Source organism: Gigantopelta aegis, chromosome 5 (assembly GCF_016097555.1).
Source record: "Gigantopelta aegis isolate Gae_Host chromosome 5, Gae_host_genome, whole genome shotgun sequence".
NCBI lineage: Eukaryota > Metazoa > Mollusca > Gastropoda > Neomphalida > Peltospiridae > Gigantopelta > Gigantopelta aegis.
In genome coordinates, this window is record NC_054703.1 from 36,945,960 (window position 1) to 36,952,715 (window position 6,756).

General features: G+C 33.8%; 1 long non-coding RNA gene across 1 annotated transcript in view; it reads right to left on the minus strand.

Annotated features, from left to right (window-relative positions):
• Positions 1-5,151: 5,151 nt before the first annotated feature.
• LOC121373717 overlaps positions 5,152-6,756 on the minus strand; it is a 1,989-nt gene continuing 384 nt past the window's right edge. Inside the window, exons 2-3 of the long non-coding RNA XR_005958115.1 lie at positions 5,780-5,977; positions 5,152-5,475 (exon numbers count right to left, since the gene is read on the minus strand). This is a non-coding gene — a long non-coding RNA (uncharacterized LOC121373717). The remainder of the gene's footprint in view (positions 5,476-5,779; positions 5,978-6,756) is intronic.

The window sequence follows — 6,756 nt, forward strand, 5'->3', positions numbered from 1 at the left end:
AGTGTTTATCATATTGTACGAATTTGTTTTCACCAGAAACAGGGAAGGGTCTGTCCAAATTAGTCTGTTTTGTCCGTATCATAGGTTTTTAGTTCTAATTTAAATCTTATATAGAACGAAATATTTTGGGGTTTTTTTAACATTGTGACACAGGAGTATAAGACGCTGACGATGGATGGAGTTAACTTAACATAAATAACAGAGACGCCAGAGCCATATTTTACTGTTTTTAAATAAATGTGTAATAAATAATCGCAAATTAATCGATGCCACATGCGATCGTGTCGGCCACTCTTATTGAATTCTGCAATAATATTAAAGGGACGGTCCTGAGTTTACAACCATTGTAAAATGTTTCTGACCAATAGAGCCTTTTCAATGACGTAACATACAAATTAAATACATTTTCTTATTTAGAATATCACTGTCTGTATTTACAAGGTGTTTGTTGTTGTCCTACTGGAGAAGCCCAAACCAGATTTTACCTCCCAATAATTTAGTACGTACGAAAAAATATATATCACGAATTAAAGTAAAAACAGTGCTACAAACATTAATATACGACTGTAAATACATTCGATATACAGACATTAGTATTCTAAACAAGAAAATGTATTTAGTAAGAAATAGTAGTGGCCAACAAGGTTCTGTTATCGCAAACATCCCTACAATGGCTGCAACATCAGGACAATCCTTGTAATTTATATAATAGCACTGTCTTATTGCGTTATTATTTAAAAGCAAAACACATTATTCAAAATAAAATATGAACTTTTAGTGATATTATTGCTAAATATGTTTCAAATTTAATTATCAGGAGTGTCTGTTATTTATTTTAAGTTCATCTAGCTCATAGGTGCTTGATGACAGGATAATAAACCATTTCCCAATTGTGACACTAGTACATGATACGGTTACTGCATATTAGCAACTATTGACGTTGTAGACGAGTATGTGGAAGTTACTTTCTCGCCAAATATCAAAATGAAGAGGGGGTGGGGAATGCAGCGAAAGAAAGAAGAAAAATGAGTGATTAATTGCCAAAAAAATTACGAAAGAGAAGTTCAATTTAAACTGTCAACAACTATATTGACGTAATATTTGATGATGAGTCTCATACCGAAAACTTATTGTAATCAAGAAATGTCTATTGTTGTTTTGGTTTTTTAAATAACATTTTGTGGAAATAGCAGAACATTGTGATAAACTGGTCAGTACTATAGCAGTTTAACAGCACTCTCTAAAAAGCATTTTTCCCCGCATTTTATTCCCGGCCGGGCCGAAATGAGGATTTTACCCGGCCCATAATATACATTTTAAAGCACGAAATAACATGAGACATATGTAAAAAATAAGTACAAAATTAAATTTTTTGCTTAAGTTGCATCACATGCTTCTTGAAAAATACCGTATGACATTGATATAATCAGGTGTGAAAAACATTCATCAGGACCATAAACAGAACGTTCTTTCGAGGGGCTCTTTAGGGGATATATTGAGAACAATTAAATGATCCTGTCATCAAGTGGCTATGATCAAGGTATGAACAAATAAAATCATCCACAAACGCATGAATGAATTTGTCGATTGACAGCTTATACCCTTGGAGCATGCCAACTGTTGGGAATGAGGAGCAGACCTGGCTGTTGAGAAGCGATAACTCTCACTCCACTAAGAATAGTTCAAGGAGAACAATGTTTAGCTCCCCTTAGCATGTAAATTTATATGGTATCAGTTGTGTAATATCTTAAACATAAAGTTTATTTTATTTAACGTTGATCACATTGATTTTATTTTATCTTATCATGCGTCTCTTCCGTTTTTTTTTTAAAGTGTCGCCACATCTACAGCGATGTTCCCAGGCAGGGCAAAACCATGTTTTTGAATTTGCATTGGTCGATGCAAGTGGTTTAATGTGCGGAGCACTTTTTGGAGTTGGTATCATATAAGTGAATGGATTTTTAATTTGCATGAAGGATTCCAAAAATTGCCAGAACAAATTTTTATTTGCCTGGTGAATAATGATATCTGTACAACCTTTTTTTTTCTTCTTTTTTTTAGATGTTTGTATATTAAATTTAGGTAATCACGTACAAAGTTGTAAATTGCACCAAATCAAATGGAATATACGTTTGAGTATATAAACCCATAAATGAGTTTTGCAAACTTTCAATTCTTAAGGAGTGGAATATAGCTGTCAGTAGAGTATTTGCCGGAAGTGTTTGGATCAGAAGATTAAATCCAGTCAGTGGACTCTGGGTTTTTCCTGTTCCAACCTTTGCCCGTCGACTGGTATATTAAAGGTTGTGTCCCGTCTTGTCTGTGGAAATGTGTATATAAAAGATAGATGAAAGAATGAATGTTTAACGACTCTCCAGTACAAAGATACACATCGGCTAAAGATAGGTGAATCAATGAATGTTTAAAGACACTCCATGCACTCCATGGGAGGAAACTAAGTGATTATTTTTAGAAAAGATTTGACCTGGAGACCTAAATATATGTTTAACAAGCTTATTGTTACATATAAATGAGAACAGAAGGCACAATAGTGACCAAAGTTTTAATTATGGCTTTGATGAAGTTTTTCTTTAAATTAAAAAACAAAATTCCCTAAAACTACAAATTTGTCTCAAATATGTCAAAAGAACAATAAAAATCAAGCTCGTTAAAATATTAAGCTTTCAGAAGTACATACATGAAACATTAACTATGTTTATGGAAATTAAAGACATTAACCCAATATTGTCACATGCTATTTTTAATATAAAAATAAATTGCTATTAAAATCTAAGTTCAGGTTGCCTAGATATATTACCATATTTAAGAGCAGTTGTATACGGCAAGTCAAACACCATGTAAATAAAAATATTCAAATCTTTATAGTATGAATTATAGGCTAAAACAAACATTTCCTCAGTGCTAAATTTCACTCAAACTCCATTCAGAGCCATGCACAGTAATTATTGTTAAGGTCAAGGTCACTGTAAACTTGCATGGCTGAGTGACGGCTAATTAATCAAATAGTATAGTTTAATTTAATTAAATGACAAAAATCATAATCTTTTTTATCATGCAATGAATATGTGCTATAGGTTGGACTATACCAATTAAAATCCCACAGGCGACCATGTTAACTTTTGTGTTTAAAAACACTATATATGCAATATATCAACCAAACTATGACCTATAAATATTAGTACTACAACCCCTACCTCAAAGTATTAACTTCAGAAAATGGTACCTTTCATGGCTCATTTTCGATACACCCCTAGTTTCGCACAAAATTTGAGTACTTTATTGTTGCAGGTACCCCATACATGTTTCAAGCACAAGGCTACTTGACACAGTGGTACTAGATCAAATAAAATTACATATTGATTCAAGTTCATCTATTTTTAAGGATAGTTTCCGGTTTTAACGTCATAGACTCTTGTTTTACTCTGTTGTAACCTTATCCAAGTGTGTTACAGTTTTGTAGATTAACTAAACTTAGTGTGCATGTTGTAACCTTATCCAAGTGTGTTACAGGTTTATAGATTAACTAAACTTAGTGTCCATGTTGTAACCTTATCCAAGTGTGTTACAGTTTTGTAGATTAACTAAACTTAGTGTCCATGTTGTAACCTTATCCAAGTGTGTTACAGTTTTGTAGATTAACTAAACTTAGTGTCCATGTTGTAACCTTATCCAAGTGTGTTACAGGTTTGTAGATTAACTAAACTTAGTGTCCATGTTGTAACCTTATCCAAGTGTGTTACAGTTTTGTAGATTAACTAAACTTAGTGTCCATGTTGTAACCTTATCCAAGTGTGTTACAGGTTTGTAGATTAACTAAACTTAGTGTTACAGATTTGTAGATTAACTAAACTTAGTGTTACAGGTTTGTAGATTAACTAAACTTAGTGTCCATGTTGTAACCTTATCCATGTGTGTTACAGGTTTGTAGATTAACTAAAGTTAGTGTAACAGGTTTGTAGATTAACTAAACTTAGTGTTACAGGTTTGTAGATTAACTAAACTTAGTGTTACAGGTTTGTAGATTAACTAAACTTAGTGTTACAGGTTTGTAGATTAACTAAACTTAGTGTCCATGTTGTAACCTTATCCATGTGTGTTACAGGTTTGTAGATTAACTAAACTTAGTGTTACATGTTTGTAGATTAACTAAACTTAGTGTTACAGGTTTGTAGATTAACTAAACTTAGTGTTACAGGTTTGTAGATTAACTAAACTTAGTGTTACAGGTTTGTAGATTAACTAAACTTAGTGTCCATGTTGTAACCTTATCCATGTGTGTTACAGGTTTGTAGATTAACTAAACTTAGTGTAACAGGTTTGTAGATTAACTAAACTTAGTGTTACAGGTTTGTAGATTAACTAAACTTAGTGTTACAGGTTTGTAGATTAACTAAACTTAGTGTTACAGGTTTGTAGATTAACTAAACTTAGTGTCCATGTTGTAACCTTATCCATGTGTGTTACAGGTTTGTAGATTAACTAAACTTAGTGTTACAGGTTTGTAGATTAACTAAACTTAGTGTTACAGGTTTGTAGATTAACTAAACTTAGTGTTACAGGTTTGTAGATTAACTAAACTTAGTGTTACAGGTTTGTAGATTAACTAAGCTTAGTGTTACAAGTTTGTAGATTAACTAAACTTAGTGTTACAAGTTTGTAGATTAACTAAACTTAGTGTCCATGTTTACGAGTTGAAACTAGGATCTGCCTGTGATGAAAGGTTCCCGGATCTGTAAGAAATTATGGATTTTTAATAAGTTGTCCATATTCTATCCAAAACTTACAATGTGGTTTCATCTGGTGCTATGCGTATATTCAGAGTTAGGGCCGCCATTTGAGACAACGGTGTAAACCAATTCATAGGCCCAATCTCGGTACCAAACCATCAACATTAAAAGTTCCTGTCACGTTCAATATAAATCAGAGAACATGGAAGCGGGTGTATGCTGCCAGTTTTTAATGTAACAGGACTCGTCTTTGGCTTACCTAAATCTGCATACGAGAGCTGTCATTCTAATTGAAAAGAAACCCAACGCATGTTTCAACCATTATTGTACATGATACACAGATAATAGTTTTAATCAAATTACAAGAAATAACCGGTCAGATGAAAAACCATTTTATGACAAAACATTCTGTTATATATCTCACCAATGACAAATATGATTGTATTTATTTTTCTATTTAAAGTTAGATGCCCTCGAAGGCCCTACCATCCTTTTGATATAATACTAAAGGACACAACATCAAGACAACCTGGACATTTGACCTTTGTGTCACAAGCCTCTGTTAAGCTTCGTTTGTTTTGTGTTCCACAGTCTTTACCGCCATTTTGCGAAGCTGGGTTAGTGCACGTTCGCATCTCATATCGTGCTCGAGACCCCACATCGCACATAACACTTCAGACACCTAGTCGATTAAGATTCCAACTGCTCCAAACTCCGTCAAGAAGAACTGGAACGAGATATTTAGTTTTTACAAAATATGTGAACAAATGACAGTGAAAACTAGAATAATTGAGAAAAAGAACTACATTACAGGGTATCTATTCTTTTCATTAACATTATTTTCTAAACATCTCTGTACATCAAACATTAAATCTCATTAAGTCATAAAATGACACGCTGCATAATTATATTTAGCATTTCAAAATACATATCATTAAAAAAAACTGTGTACGATACTGCATTTATATATTATATATTGTGAATACAGTAGTGTACGCTTGTCATGTATTTTACAGACATAGCCTCGTTACCTGGACATTTGACATGTGTGTCACAAGGCTCTGTTGAACTACTTGTGTTTTCTGCTCCACAGTCTTTGCCGCCATTTTGTGGAGCTGGGTTGTTGCACGTTCATATCTGATATCTTCTCCGAGATCCAACACCGCACGTAACACTACAAGCAACCAGTTGAACACGATTTCACCTGCTCCAACGTCCGTCACGAAGAACTGGAACGAGATATTTTGTTTCCATAAAATATTTAGTCAATCACAGCAAAACTCGAGAATAGCTGACAAAAGATCTATATCCCAGGATATGTTATATTGGTGTTCAATAATGTATATATATTGTCGTTCCAACCAGTGTACCACAACTGGATAAAGGCCGTGGCATGTGCTTTCCTGTCTGTGGGAAAGTGCATATAAATGATTCCTTTCTGCATTACGAAAAATGTAGCGGGTTTCCTCTGATGACTACGAGTCATAATTACCAAATGTTTGACATCCAATATCCGATGATTAACTCATCAATGTGCTCTAGTGGTGTCGTTAAACAAAACAAACTTTTTAGTGTATACAACCAAAGCTATTCCCATAGTGGATAACATAAACATAACTGTGTGTGGCCATAGCTTCTACATCCAACGTTTAAATCACAATATACAGGACGGATATAAATACTATAACCTCTTAAATTCGAAGTAAATTAAACAAAATGGTGGCGAGGGTATGCCGACTGTTTCAAATGTTAACATGAAGAGGCTTTGACTACCTTAAATCCAAACTTTAATGAAGGAAGGAAATGTTTTATTTAATGACGTACTCAACACACTTATTTACGGTTATATGGCGTCGGACATATGGTTAAGGACCACACAGATATAGAGACAGGAAACCCGCTGTCGCCACTTCATGGGCTACTCTTTTTCGATTAGCAGCAAGGGATCTTTTATATGTACCATCCCACAGACATCTCTCTCTCTCTCTCTCTCTCTCTCTCTCTCTCT